The 15555-nt window shown below is 42.8% G+C and overlaps 1 long non-coding RNA gene across 1 annotated transcript in view; it reads right to left on the bottom strand.

Annotated features, from left to right (window-relative positions):
- Nucleotides 1–511: 511 nt before the first annotated feature.
- The window catches only part of LOC130592750 (uncharacterized), a 122976-nt gene continuing 107932 nt past the window's right edge, over nucleotides 512–15555 (bottom strand). The window contains exons 2-4 of the long non-coding RNA XR_008970642.1: nucleotides 8748–8945; nucleotides 6240–6295; nucleotides 512–579 (exon numbers count right to left, since the gene is read on the bottom strand). This is a non-coding gene — a long non-coding RNA (uncharacterized LOC130592750). The remainder of the gene's footprint in view (nucleotides 580–6239; nucleotides 6296–8747; nucleotides 8946–15555) is intronic.

The raw sequence follows: 15555 nt of genomic DNA, 5'->3' as shown, positions 1-15555 counted from the left end.
GTCAAGAGCTGGGTGAGCGGGGGAAGAGCAGAGAGGTGAACAAGTGTCCTCAGCAGCTTGAGATGGCCAAGCTATGTTATGCTTAGTCTGTCCAGTATTTCTTCCTATTCCCCAAACAGCTTTCCCTCCTTACTAGCTAAGCTTGTCCCTGTCAGCACCATCTAAAACAAATCCTGGTGCTCTTCAGGGCACATCTTGCCTAACCAAAACACACTGTACAAAACCACTTGTCCTGTATAAAAAGTCCTCACCAATGGAATTTTGCTTTCTATATTGTAATACTGAAATCGTGTTGATGTTCATGCATTGCTGTTCACTTTCCAAGGAGGATCAAAAGAATCATTCGTGCACTGAACAAGCTGGAGGAAAGTTTGTGACCATGACATTTGCTCCTACAAGGTTCTCCCAAGTTCTTCAAGGCCAAACGGTCCTAAATACTTCCTGCTTTTCAGCAAATTAGAAATGAAGCTCAGCTCACCTGCAAAAGTTAATGTTCCATCAATTTCATGTGCAGCTGCCTGAAGTGACACAGAAAATGCCCTTCAGTGAGTTTTCAACTTCAGCCAGTCAGCTGTGGTTCTGAAAAAAGGAAAGTAAAGAAGACATGAAAGGCCATAAGGGCGATACAAAAAGCATTCAGAAATGTACTTAGACCATGGAGCAGGATAAGGCTCAAAATTAGTAGCTATTTCCACCCAACATTTACAGTCAAAAGGAACACTTAAAAGCAACTGAAAACTATTGGTTGAATTTGGCGTGAAGGTGGTGTGGACAGAAGCAGTATAAGCACAACAAATGGCTGTAGGAAGGTTCTCCTGAGTGCATTTTCATTATGCCTAAGTAGATATACGGACGCCTGTGTAAGCCTCCAGTTGATTTCCATTGCCAAAAGCATGTTTCTACGCAGTTTGAGTCAGTGGCAGGACAGGGGCTGGGAAGCTGTTTAGGTGAGCATGAGTTAGGTCCAGCGGCAGAACATAACAACTTTCTTCATCTCCCGCAAAACAAATCAAACCAAAATTGATTTCGAGGTTGTAGAAAATTGGTATTGTTGAACTGGCTGGAAAACACACCAGGAATGGCTCAGCTCGGGAAAAGTGCCCTGGGAACACTACAGGGGAGACCTGATGGTTTTGTATGGCCATAAAGAGGAAATATGCTCTCAGCTTACAGGGTGTATCCTTCAAAGATTTGCTCTGTGGGAACATCTCTAACAGAGAAGAACAATTCTCTTAGCTAGAACTGTCTGCTACAGTGAACAAAAAAGTATAATGTAGGACTTTTTTCAAACCAAAACCATCGCTTTTGCCAAGTTAATTACTAAGGAATTATTTTAGCTATTAAAGAATTACTTGTTGCCTTGAGCAGCATTAGGCAGAAGATGAGTTAAGACTTTGTTTTGATTTGTTCTGCTCTTTTAAACAGTGGACTGCTCTATTTCAATACCTCAGATTAAATATTATGATTTTCATCTTTCAAAATACTGGTGCAAACCTCTAATGGAAGGTTTGGAAAGCACAAAGGAAGATTCAGCAGTCAGGAAAGGCTCTGGTAGAGAGAGTGGTGGTGAAAAAATCCGGGCATGACTCTTGAGCTTTGCCTGCTGCTCCTGTTTGTGCCTGTCACTGGTCCTCAAGAAGAGCAACCAAGAAGCAAGCAAGAACTGTGAAGTGGAGCAACATCAGTTCCCACTGCTTGCCTCCCCCAGTCAGCAGGCTGTAAGACATGTCAGTGGCAGTCAGGGTCTTGCTTTAGCCTGGAGATCCTCAGTTATTTATGGACCCCACAGAAGGGATGCACTCTGCTGGCATAGGCTGCAGCCTCTCTGGCCTACTCCTGTTTGCACTGTGGCCAAGAAACGATGTTTTTGGTGCTCCCTTTCCTGTGTTCCTCTCTCCAATCCTGTTACAACTGTGAGCACAGCCCCACCGATCCTATATCTTGTGGACTCCCACAGATTTCTTTTGGCTCCTGCTTTCAAGCAGGAGAGGCAAAAAAAAACCAACCCTTTTCTCTCTGAGATATTGTGCGCCATGAAAACACAACAGTAAAGACTAAAAATGTTAAATAAGACAACTAAATGTTTTCTATTACCCAGTGAGAAACGACAGATTCCCACTTACATCCTGCATGATGTTGCTATCCGAGCCACTGTGTGTTTGAAGCAAGAGGGCTGCATCCTGGGCTGCAAACCACAGAATGGTTGCTTTACCTCCTCTTTGCTTTTGCATTATTTCCTTAAGGCATCTCCCATTTTTCACTTCTAACAGCACATTTGTTGATTCCTCAGAGCCTGGAGATCTGACTTTTCACTTTGGCTGATGGCACCAGTCTGAATCTGCACCAGTGGAAAAGCCCAAGCACGAGTCTCAATGCTTTGCAGCACTGGCTGCATGGAACTGCTCACCAACTGGTGTTAACAGCCAGGACATGCGTGGACTAGTGAGACAAAACCTACCTGCTTTGGTACCTCCTCCTGGCCAATGTAACTGTGCTTATTTGGATTAACTTTTGTCTGCCAGTTAATTTAAGCATATTCAAGTGTTTTACATTATGTACCATCCTTTGTCTTTCCCCCTTATGACTTCTGAAGGTATTTGTGGAACCATGGCTGAAGTTCGGCTCTGAAAGAGATGCTCAGGCCACTAAGAGTTGCAGAGGGAATTGGCTGCTTTGGGCTCCCAAATGGACTTCTCTATGCTCTGCACCTCCCTTTAGGTACTACTTCTGTTTAAAACTCTGACTCATGCAGCTTTATTTGTCAGGGCAGATGGAGAAGGACAGAGAAGAGATTAGTTTTAGAGCTGGCTTATCCTGAGGTGATAGCTCTTCGAAATGTCAGCACTATTGATGTATTGATATAATTAAACACATCTACCGAAATGTCATCGCTGCTGCCCAGCAATCTGATGGACGGCTCTGGCTGGGGGATGCTCTTAAACAGCACTGCCAAATTGTTGGGATGCTGTGGTCTCTGTCAGATGTCCCCTTGGTTCACAAGTGATGAAATGCTACCGAAGGCAAGGAGGGTTAGTCAGTCTTACGTAAAATGATTAGCCTCACTGTCTAATCATCCTAAGTGTCTCTAATATGGACTAGATTCACATGACCTTTTCTCACAACTTCCAATTTTTAACATGTTCTACTGCCTAAACCTTGTTTTCTTAGCCCTGATTAAGGATCCAGATGGATTCCCTTCAGCAAATGACTGATAAAGCAGACTGTCTCTTCATTTTAGTTTGGGTTTTACTTATTTACTGAAGGTACAGAGACCTGCTCACTAACACCCAGCAATCTCTTACTCTTCCAGTACGATGATAGGATTTCCTCCTCAGCCTGAGTTATACCTTGCCCTGCTGTTCTGCCATGGGAAGGCGAACATAAACCAGCCCAAGGAGATTTCTAATGGGAAGAACTCTGTACTGAGCATCAGAAAGAACACAAAGCTCAATATGCGATTTGGGAAAAGTAGGTCACGAATCTCTCCTTCAGTCATGCTGTACATCTATCTTAAAAGGAAAAAAAAGGGGGGAGGAAAAAAGAACAAAAAAAAAAAGGAAAAACAACAAAAAAAGAAGCTTTAGACTGGCAAGAAATGTTCCAGGAAATGAAAATCTTATAACTGCTGCTGCTTGTCAAAGCCCTCATGAAAAAGAAATGGCAGACAGTCACCAAAGGAAACTTGAGATGAGTTGTGGGACCCTCTGCTCATTTTCTTCCTCCTTTGCTCTGTGAATTGCTTTCACCAAGCAGTGCAGAATATCAGAGCACATGCAGACAGCATCCTCCTGCAGTCTGTGAGAAACGGCTGCGGAGCAGTGTTCGATTCCCCTCTTATGTGCAAGATCTGGGTTCGGAGACAATTTGTAACACTGCAGGCCTATATTGCTAAAAAGAATAAGCCATTTCAGCTGTCAGTCTCATTAATTATTACACTTTCTACTATTACTGTTATTTGTTGAGGCCAGTCCATTCCTTCCTAAGCTTTTCTCTTTCAAAGACGTAAACCCTTGCCCAGACCCACAGACCTCAGGATGAAATACACGCAGATCTTTCTTCCCTTAGAAGAAACATATGATTTGAGTTTTGATCTGCTGTAGTTCTGAGCGAAATATTCCAACTTTCATATAAGAAAAGCCAGAGGTGCAAATGGCATTCGCTGTTGGACACTGACAGCTCTCAAAGGCTTCCCAGCCAAGATGAATGACCTACTGTGTTAGACAACGTTAAACATACAGCAGAAGACTGTGTCTACCACAAAGAGATGATTTTCTAGATGGGGAAGATGCATAAAGGGCAGCCAAAGGAAAGTATTGTTAGCTATATTCCTCAAAGAAGGAAACAAGACCTAAAACTCCTCAGATGCATTGAAACCACTGGGAGCTTAGTGGATTATTGCTTGAATAAAGCAACATAACCTTTGTCACACAGGAAGTTTTTTGCCAAGAACTGAAATGAGATATTGTGCCAGAGATCAAGAGTCTAGCTTTCTTTCTGAGAAAGAAAAGATAAAAGGGTGTGAAACTTTCTGTCCATGGGATACGGTGCTGACGCACACAAGCAAGCAATTTAGAAGGATAAAAGAATACGGTTATTCTGGAAAGTTACTCTGCAAAAGAGATTTTTCTGCCAATATTTGGTGAGGCGCTGCACCAAGTAGACATAAAATTAATTCCTTGTTTGTCTGGGAGTTTTTTAGCCTGTCCTGGACCTTACAAGAATCAGTGATGCCATGGAAGAGAAGGCTGGAAAAGCATCAGTAGGTTTGCTTCCAGGCTGTTAGAATCATAGAATAGTTAGGGTTGGAAAGGACCTTAAGATCATCTAGTTCCAACCCCCCTGCCATGGGCAGGGACACCTCACACTAAACCATCTTACCCAAGGCTTTGTCCAACCTGTTCACTTTGGTTCACTCATTAGTCACGAGTGTGGCCTGAAACTGATACAGGAACCACCAGAACTAAAACCATGGATTGCTAAAATTCGAACTTCATAGAACCACAGAATGGTTGAGGTTGGAAGTGACCTCTTGAGGTCATCTGGTCCTCCCTGCCAGCTCCCCAGGACCGTGTCCAGATGACGTTGGAATATCTCCAAGGAGGGAGATTCCACCACCTCTCTGGGCAACCTGTGCCAGTTCTTGGTCAGCCTCACAGGAAAAATGTTCCCTGACGTTCAGAGGGAACCTCCTCTATTCCAGTTTGTGCCCATTTCTTCTGGACTTGTCACTGGGCACCACTAAATATAGCCTGGCTCTTTCTTGCCTTCTTCGCAACCTCCCTTCAGGTATGTATATAGTCGAGGCCCAATAGATCAGGTGCTTGAAGACATTCAGTGTGTGCATCTTTATGCACATATACAGCTGTTTGGAACTGGAATAGCATGAGCTTAACTTTCTAATTTTTCTTTCCTTTTTCCTTTTCTTTTTCCATTATTTTGGAGGGGTATAATTTATGTCAGTGAAAATTACCGGTAGCTCTGGCTCAATCTCACAAAGCTCTTTACTGTATTTTTAGGTAACCAAATAAGATACATTTTAAATGTTTCATGCTGTTAAAAATCCAGCCACAGTCATGTATGAAGCACTCGTGTAAAAACATATTGCAGACTGAGAGTGGATTAGAATACGTAGTTTGCAGTGAAGTGCAAGACATAGCAGAGTATTCAAGACAAACGTCCACTTCTCAAACCTGGAGGGTAACGGAGCACTTAAAGACATTCCATGGGATTATCCTGTGATCCGCCTCTCCTCTTTCAGTTTAATGTGGTCCTTTTAATTACCTTTATTAAATTTACACTTGATGAGTATCAGATGCTCTGTTACTACCTTTACCAGCATCTGATGATCTCCTAACAACGCTTTTCAGTCCAGATGCTTTTTTCATTCCACAGTTATAGCAAAATGTCTTGGAAGTCTGGAGCCAAGATGGAGTAAGAAACAGAAACCATACAGAGTACATACCTCTGAAACGCTGAACTAAAGCTTATATCGGAAAGAGAAAAAGCAAGAGGGGAAACAAGATCTGAAATACTGAGGAAACCCTGCAAGGAAGAAATGAAAAAGGACGTTTTCTTGAAGGAGGTATAATTACAACTAGGCACAGTTTAAACCAAATACTTTTCCTATGAAGTGTGTGTGAATACAGCAACAAACCCAAAGAACGAACGTACCTGGCTACTTGCTGTATGATTCTGGTTAATGCCCACTGCTACCTTTTCAGACAATCGTAACCACTGACCATGAAGCAGGGTGTAGATGAAATCCGAATCCTCCTGTGAATACACCATTCATCTCCTGTAAGAGGCAATGAGTGAAACTGAAGTTTAGTGCATGTGAGGTTCTGTTCAGATCTTTAAAGCAAGAACACAGAGTGAGTAAATTAGGCTGTGGGACTGTTTATTACAAGCAAGCTGTTTGTCCCCATTTTCCCAAAGAACTGCACAGATGCTGAAACCGAAACACACAGAGATGCACACACACACACACTCTTGATTAGACTATAGCCAAACAAATTATAGCATAATATAAAGAAAGCAGTTGCTATAAGGCAAAGTATGAATAAACCCTGTTTCACAATAACTAAGGCATTGAGACATGGTTTATAGACAGGCATAAATGGCCTTTTCCTTTTTTCTTTTTTTTTTTTGTGGCTTTTATTACTTTTTCTGCTGCTGTTCTAGGAACATAACTTTGAAGTATTGCTTTGTTACAAACCCCCCTCTTCCCTTAGTCTAAGCAAAAGGGGCAGGCACAAAGTAGAAAGACTGAGAGTCATCTGCCTGGAGAAGAGTGCAGAAGATGGAACAGGGAATACAATTAGACGTATAGAAATAGTAACTACAGATATGGTGAATGAGTAGGAATGGCCCAAGGAATCATTATAAATGAACACACATAGTTTTTAGTAATGTACTGAAATCTGGGTCACAACCAGGCCCTCTGCTCAGTTTGGTACCTATAGGACCTATAACACCTGCTTGGTATCACCCCAAAACACTCCACCTGTAGAAGTCATTCTGCAGAGACTGGGTGATTTAGGTCTAAAACCTTCAAAATATAACAAAGGTGAAGTGAGAAAAGGTGCTGTGCATTACTGGAAGCTGGGTGGCACCAGGACCAGTTTCCTACAGACCACCTGCGTGTGCTAACATGGGCTTCTGATAGGTAAAGAGCAAAGATTTGCAAGGTTGCAAAGTGCTAAGCTGGAGGAAGAATACAACACACGTGCTTTTGAGTCCCTCCTGTGTGTAAACATTGAGATAAAAAAGAACGTATTTAGGGGAATTAGTTATTCTTCATGAGGTGAAAGAAAGAGGGAGTTTCAGGCACCCAGGAGGGAAGAGTGACTTAAGGCATGGAAGTTTGTGACAAGGCAGCTCAAAGCAACTAGTTCCTAGAACAAGAAACTCTAGCCTAAACTTTCTGGGCTTCCAAAGTTATATTGCTCCTTCCAACACCCAAATTACGGTGAAGGGAGAGCTCATTGTTGGAACTCCAGTTTCAGCTGTTGAAGCAAACACTGATGTATTGGTTGCCCTTTGACTTCCTCTGGAAAAGAACAGGAACCATCCATCCACTTCACTCAGAAGACAACTCCTTGAGTGATTTTCTGTGACACCAGAGATCAGAAATCACTGTTGGATTCCTGTACTTCCAGCATTTTGTTTCTGTGCTTCAGGGAAGTTCAACTAAGCCATTTCTTTACCCATGCCTTTCTTTTACTTGTAGCTGGTGTTTCCTGTTGCCTAAAGTAGAGATCTTACCCATCAATTCACCTCTTTGTTATCATCTGTGAACATTAGAAAGAATAATTGATGGCACTGGTGTATAATCCTACCTTTAACAATTTCCTGAGGGTTAAAGGCTTTTCTCTCTATTGCCATAGAGATTAAAAAAAATAAATCCCATAGGCTCAGGTCATAATTGAAAACACACTACTTTCAATACAGATTAAAGCACACACAGGAATGAATGTCTTTAATTCATGTAAACCCAGCCCTGCAGTCCCCCTTTTTCACTGTTACCGTCCGTTAGCCACCAATTTGAAAAGAGCAGAGAAATGATTTGATTTCATAATCAAATAGCTGAGCAGAAACCATTTCCTCCAGCACAGCTTTTACATTTATATTTAAATGAACTGCCTGTGGCCGGGAAGTTCTGCCTCATTTAGAGACGGGAGTTAAAAGGACCTACTGTGAGACACAGGGCAGGGCAGAATTAACAGATTGGGATGAATTTCAAGTGTCTCAGAGCTACAAGGAAACGCACCACTTGTTTGTGTGTGCTGAGATTGAGTCCAGAGAAAGGCTGGACCACAGTAAATCTGGTCTCGTGCACAGAACCTGGCCACAATACTGCTGCCTGCAGCTGGCCCGGGACTGAGGGACCTCCAGGGAGGGTCCTGCTTTGGTTTGACTCCAAGGGATACCAATTTACACCACCTGCAGCTCACACTGCAAACACAGCCTGTGGGAAACTGGAGACTGGTAGGGAATAACTGAAAGCTCATCCAGCAGGCGAAGGAGTAATGAACTAGTTTCGGACTCAAAGTGGTGACCTTGTCTCTCCTATTTCTTTGGTAAACGTACAGTTAGGAGAGAGCTATTAGCTTAAACACCAACTTAGTAACATTAGGGTATAGTTCTTGGCCCTCCCACAGATAGTTTCTTCTATACTAACTGCTTTACAAACAGGAGATAATTAATCCTTATAACACACTTCTCCAGGGAGAGCATAACAGTCTTACCTCTCCTTAGGTATGGGAGTAATTTGCCCAGTGCCTGCCAGGATACCAACTTGAGAGAAATGAGACGAGCTAGCACTGATTGGTGATTCTATCCAGCTGTGGATGAAAACAACCTCCTGCCAGGCAGGACCTGCTGCCTAGCTTCATTCCTCCTCTTCTCCCACAGGGATGCTGGTGCTCTCACTACATGAGAAGTCACTGTAATTTCAAAGGAGAGAGAATGACAATATATAACTAAAGCATAACGCAGGACAAAAAGGTCAGGAGGGGGCAGAACCCCTCTGAGACAAGTCTTTCAATAACCCATTCTCTTCCTTTGCGTGTGCTTTGCCTCCAGGTGTTAAAACAAGGAGGTTGCTGCTCATACCTTGTATTTGCTCCTTGACTCAGGGCTCTGGTTCCCCAGCCAATATTCCCAGTCAAGTGTTAGGAAAAGTACCAAGCACAGAGAGCTCCTGCTGCAGACTAAGTGCAGTTAGTCTGCATCTGCAGGCTGATGCTCATGCTGAGCCCTGCAGGGGAATAGGCAGCCTGGGCACCGAGAAGAGCAGAGAAAGAAAATGCCAAGTAAAATTTACTTGAGCGGGGAAAATATTGCCTTCCTGGCTGCTTCTGAAAGCCTGCCTGCTGTATTTTATCGCTGAAGAGAAGTTCACTGTATGAGTGTGGAAGTTTGCAGGGAACTGCAACAGGATGTAGGCAACATCAAGAGCGGTCACCAAGCTCTTTGCTACAAGCTGGAACAGGAGCGAGACGAAGAAACAGATTCCTCTGAAATAAAATCTCTCTTGCTGCTAACATGTATGCTTTAAAATAGGCAGAAGGGTTATGGCACTGTGCAGATGGCTGTCTTAGAGAAGTAAGGCCTCATGGCACCTAAGCTGGAGAGAAGGCAGCAGCGACGGGGTTTGTTGAGGGGGTTGTGTACTGGCCAGCCCCCCCGAGAATCTTCACACTGGTGTTTCATACTTGTAAAACACAGGAGATAGTGGGCTTGAGTTACTGCTTCTGTATTGCTTTGCTTTCTTTCTGTCCAAGGCCGCCTTTTAAAATCAAAGCCATATATATATATATATATATATACACACCCATATATAGGTTTTAATTATAGACATACAGTTTTAATTATATATTGCTTTTATATATTTTAATTTCTATTTTTAATGCATGTATATAAATATACATTCATATATGCATATATTTAGAATTACATACACATATAAAGGGAAAAGATAAGGAAAAGGCAAAGAACCACAACATAAAAATAAATTTAACAGAAAATACTCCCCCTATTCACTGTGTTATGTAGGATGCAATTTAAACTGTATAAATCGCTTACAGTTGCTTCCTCCCCACCTATTCTCCTCACCTCTTTCCGAATTCCTATTAATTTCTGCCCCTCACCAGTGACTACTATTCACACCGTTGCTTGCATTACCCACCTCCAGACAGCTCAGGGCAACTTATATGTCTTTTTAGTCATCCTGTTATGATGTAACTTCAAAAAGAACACAATTACACCAGTTACCAATGACTGAACTGCAAAAGATCAGAGATAAGTTTTCATTTTCTTTCATTAAAGTTTGTTATTTTCTGAGTAACACTCACCCTAGGCAGGATCTAAGCAGAGAGCCTGCACTCCTGAAGAGTTTTTACCTTAGCCAGTTGGAATGGGTGTTACAAGGGCTATTTCTCCTAATGCTGGCTGCCAAATTTATTTTGGTGGAAGTTAACAACAGCAGCAATTGTTAAACAAAATGGAGAAGCAGCAAGGCCTTGACTTTTGGAAACATATTTCAAACCTCAAACACATCACTTGTCAATGTGTTTGGAGAAAAACCCTTTCATGTCCTACTGTGTCTGTTCCCTTAACAATAGTCTGTCAGCCCTTGGGAGCAAGCTTGAACAGGATTTCACTAGAAAGCATGCATGTCATCGCAACTATTCATCTTCAGAAGAGGTTGACTCCATTTGCAACACTGATCACTCTAACAGTACTCCAGGAGAAGAGATCTGCAATGAAAACCTTATGACAGTGTCTAGCAACTGAAAAAGCAAAAGAGTGTATTGTGAAGACAGTGTATTTTGAAGAAAGCAGTATTCATCCTCAGCTTCATTCCTTCCCTTGCCCATCCTTTGGACCAAAAAAGGTGAGGGGTCCAAACTGTGCTGAGGGTGTCCACGGTGCAGACATGGAGGTGTGGAGGCTGCTGACAGTCAGAAGGGGAGGCACTGAAGGGCACAAGACACCTTGAGCACCTCTAACACTCCTGATATGCTGCGCTCCCACTGTCGATCTGTATCCTCTTATTTTATAGTCAGCTGGTTTTAGCCTCCTAAATAAAGGAGTTAGGCTACCCCATGCTCTCCACGGCTCTCTTTCAGGGTCATCTCCCCACAGTAATGCTCAAGGACTTTGTTTAAAATTAACTCTTATTTTACCATGAGGTCTCAAAGGGGGTAATTTCGATAAATCTGTGTGAACTAAAGAAAGCGTCCCATACTAAAAGAAGTGCTCCATTCATCTAAGTACCAGTGCACAATGAAGGGAAAACTAGTGCCCTAACCATTTATTAGCCATCAGAGATTCAATTGTTGGAAGACATACTGGAAATGGGATATCACCTATGGAGCTGCAAGTCAACGCTGGGGATGCACTGTCTCCGACAGTGGGCACCGGTGTTATTTCTGTGGAAAGCTGATCAAGGCTGGGATGTAAAAGCCAGCAACGTGCTTTTCAGATGGCATCTGGTGGCACAGTATAATAGACTATGCTATTTGCTACATCATTGCTCATGAAATATTGTTAGCAGGGTGCAGATCACTCGTCCATTAACACCCCGTGAAGTCACCTTGAATCCCATGTTTCCAGAACGGTGGAAAAGACTTCTATTTCACAGCTGAAAAATAAGCCATTTAGATGCTTTTAAAGTGCCTAGTGCAGAAATTAGGCATTTCAGCAACGCTCTCTTACCTATCACAATTTTTCAGCTTTAGGATCTCATCTGGAAGAGATGCGAATATCACTCCAGTTGGTCTGAACAAGCGCTATGCCAGAAGTTAATATGACCCTTTGTCTCTTTGGTGATAATTCTCCAAGAAGATATTTTTAAAGGTATCTACCATACATGTATTATTATAGATATTCTATAAGTCTATTCTCCATTTAATCACGCTGGCATGTGGAAGAGAATTTTTAATTCTCATGATTTGTTGCAGCTCCAACACACCAATCTCATGCTTACTGCTATCTATACAAGAGAAATAAATCCTCAAAATTAAACAGTAACTAAAGTAATCCATTTGGGTAACTTTCCTAACCATCCACTTTGGAAACTGATGGCCAGGGAGACTGACAGCTTTGAGCTCTGTTATCTGCTGTGAGAGAGCATAGACAAAACAACGCTGCTCCATTAGTCCACATTCATCTGGAATTGCAATATTCCTTTCTCTTCCCCCTAGCCAGAGAACATTTACACAGTCTTATCTTCAGTTTTGACTTGCTACTGCCAGCGGTGGGCAGGGTGAAATGCGGGTAGTTTATACTCTGAGCTACTGTGTACATCTTCTGTGGATGCAGCAAGATGGTGCTGCGCTGGTTCAGAGACAGGTTTCCTTTGTCATTAAATGCTTCATTTTTAGAGAATGAAAAATTAAAGCTGCCAAACACTGATGGCCTTCTAGAGGTGAGTGCACTGCAACTGGGTTGACCGGGATGTCTAATTTCAAGGAGAGAGAGAAGCGACTGTGCAACCATTTTACAGCTCCACGCTGCTCTAATGTTTCGCTAAGAACTAGGCACAAGGTCAAATACAAAGAGTCAAAGGGTGAACAGATGAATGAAAAGGGAAGGGGTTTCTTTGAGCAGAACTACATGAAACCTTGGAGACCTTCCTTTCTTACTGAATAAAACCTGACACCTTTTGAAGTTCACACAACGTTAAGAACCAGGTCTGAACTTTGATATCAGTTGTGAGGCACATGAAGAAAAAGGAATGTCCATTACTCCAGATTTTTCTGTCATTTCTGTCTGGCTTTCATCACTTGATCTTATTTTGTGAATACCCATTGTTCTTGAACACAATTACTATGTGAAACCTTCAGAAGAGCTAGCATAAGACGCACATGGCTGTTCTTACACCACTCATACATTTGATGGAGGCACTGAGGGCTAGGACCAGCCTCATATACTTTGCAAAGGATTCAGTAAGGAGTCAGGGATGAGACTGAGAAGTCAAAGCTTCTGCAGTTGGAGAGTAGCCACATGAAAGCACTATGGATTATCAGAAGTCTAAAAAACAGGATCTAGCAGGAAAAAAACATCAAAAGAAAGGAAGTGGCATAATTTGAGAGATTCCAACAGTGGGAAGATGTCACAATAAGTCTTCAAACACAGAAAAAACCACTGCCAGTGGGAGCTGGTTGCATCTCCAGCCTTTTTTAGTGCTACCAGGAAAAGGGGATCATAAGCAGATACTTGAGGAGAGGCTCAGGTGGTGAACCTGGGGTGTTTAGTTCCATTTTACACCAGGGATCTGTTTCTAGAGCACCTTGTCTGGCCTCCCACTGCCACTCCAGAAAGGCACAGGTAACACCTGACTGCCCTGTATTGGTATCTCAAGGGCACCCTATGCCTCTATCCAAATCCCACGCTTGGCTTTTTAATAACAAGCTATAGTTAAAGAGCTGTTCCTCTCCGGTGACAACTACTGTCCTGTACATGTTGTGACATTATGGCCCGTTTGACAGCCCTGACTGAGCACACTGCACAATCATGCTAAAAACGTGCAGAGCAGGCAGAAGGAAACACCTCAGCAGGTCAAAAAGGGAGCAGCCTGCTTACACCTCTCCATAGGCAAGGTAAATGTGCAAAATAAAACCCTGTAGGAAACCAAATCTAAGCATTTTTGTTATTCCTACCCACTCCTTTGGGCAGCACACTCCTTTGCACACATTAGCTGATGAGCTGGTAAGTAATCCTGCTGAAGCCGAGAAGGTTATTATTATTAATTCATGTGGAGTCCTGGTTACTGCGACCACATTAGACGCACACACACTTCAGTGAGTGCAGTACAGAGGCTGTCTCTGCCTTTGCCATAGGTTCTGTGTCAGGAGGATTTTGCAGTGGCAGGGCTGGTGTTTGGGGGCTGACTCGTTTGCTTGAGCCTGCAGCGTGGTGCTTCCACTTTCCATGTCTTTATGATGTTATTCTTGCCAACATCCTAAATTAGCAATTAATTTGCTTCACCTACTTTTCATTCGAGGCCCTATTTGTCTAACTATTCCAAATAGAATGAATCACGAGTACCTTAGTTTAAAGCTTCCTATTGTACAGCTGCAGATTTATGTCGTTATTTAGTTATACAAGAACAATAAATAACCCTCACTGTGTGTACTCTGATCCAACGCCATTGAAGCGTTTTTGCCACTGCCTTCCACGGGAGCATGATTAAAATTCTCATAAAGTGTTTCATTAAAGCCTGAAAATACCTGTGGAAGCCTGTGATAATTAGTGCAATTAAAACTGTATTCTGAAAAACCAAGTGCAGTAATGACAGCCTGGCATCCCGTGATTTGGTGCAGTAGTTCCAAACTTTGCTTAATTTGCATTCCAAAAGGAGAGGCTACAGCTCCCCCTTCCTTAGGGATAATTGTCATGAATATGGGCTAATGAGCAATCACTGACACCAGCAGGCTCTACGGCCCCAGTAAATAGACTAAGATAGATTTATGAGATGGATGTGTGAGCATGGGCGGGTAGAGCTGGGGGAGCTGTGCCCGTACATGTCTTGCTTTGCCCATCAATCTCCCAGACTCCAGAGGGAATGGCTGAAGTGCACAGGCAGCAGCTCCCGCATTGCTGCGGATTGGAGACAGGGGTATCACCCAACCCCAGCGCTGGCTGCAGGGCGCTGATGGCCGGTTTAGCCCCTGCCTCTCAGAAGAACTGAACCAACCTGCTCAGCTCAAACAGCAGGACTCGCTTAAAGGCAGAAAGCCTTATTCCATGAGGTTTGCCACGTATGTCTGGCTCAGTAAACACAGAAGTGGTGTTAGAGAAGGAGGACTCTTTGACAGGGTATCTGATTACAGGAGACTTAGCGCGAGCTGTGGATGTCGCAGAGCAGAAATTCATCATCGTTGCCACTGCTCTCAAAAAGAAGTGGGCTGAACAGAGCTGGAGCACAGATTTTCAGCTGCCAAAGGCCAGGATTAACAGCAGCCAGGCTTTGCCTTTACAGGATGGCTCTGTGCAATCCAGACTCCCCAGAAAAGGATTTTTCCAATAATAAAGCAACTGTCAATAGAAGCTGTTATTCTGTCATTTGTTCCAATGGGAGTGGTACATTTGTCTTCTTCTACGGTGCTTTAACTGTATTTTTTGCTTTATTATAACTTGCTTCAGAACACTCCAGTCTGGTTTTGGTGTAGCATTTGTGCCCTAAGAAGAATTTTCAAGTTTGATGTGAACCCTGTACAAAACTAAACCATCTTGTCCTTGAATCAGGGAAATTCAGTTGACTCTGCCAAGTTTTGCTGTGACAAATTGGATTAGTCCATACCTAACGTGCAGTCAAAATTCACAGTTGGGAACACGCAGAAGCGTAGCCAAAGCATGCAATAAAAAGAGCCGCGGGTCTTCTATATGCTAAAATGAAATGATATTTTGGATCCTCTAGTCTAACATCTGAGCATTTAGTAATTATTGCACATAGCGGTCTGTTGTACCCTCATCTGCTCCTTTTGCAAGGCATGAAATTTCAGGGTTTTTTCTGTTTTACCTTAGAAGTTAGTTACATGACCTGTA

This window comes from Pezoporus wallicus, unplaced genomic scaffold (genome assembly GCF_028554395.1).
Source record: "Pezoporus wallicus isolate ANWC-B61680 ecotype Strahan unplaced genomic scaffold, APGP_CSIRO_Pwel_v1 contig_8721, whole genome shotgun sequence".
Classification (NCBI taxonomy): domain Eukaryota; kingdom Metazoa; phylum Chordata; class Aves; order Psittaciformes; family Psittacidae; genus Pezoporus; species Pezoporus wallicus.
This window is presented reverse-complemented; position numbering and strand designations above follow the sequence as displayed.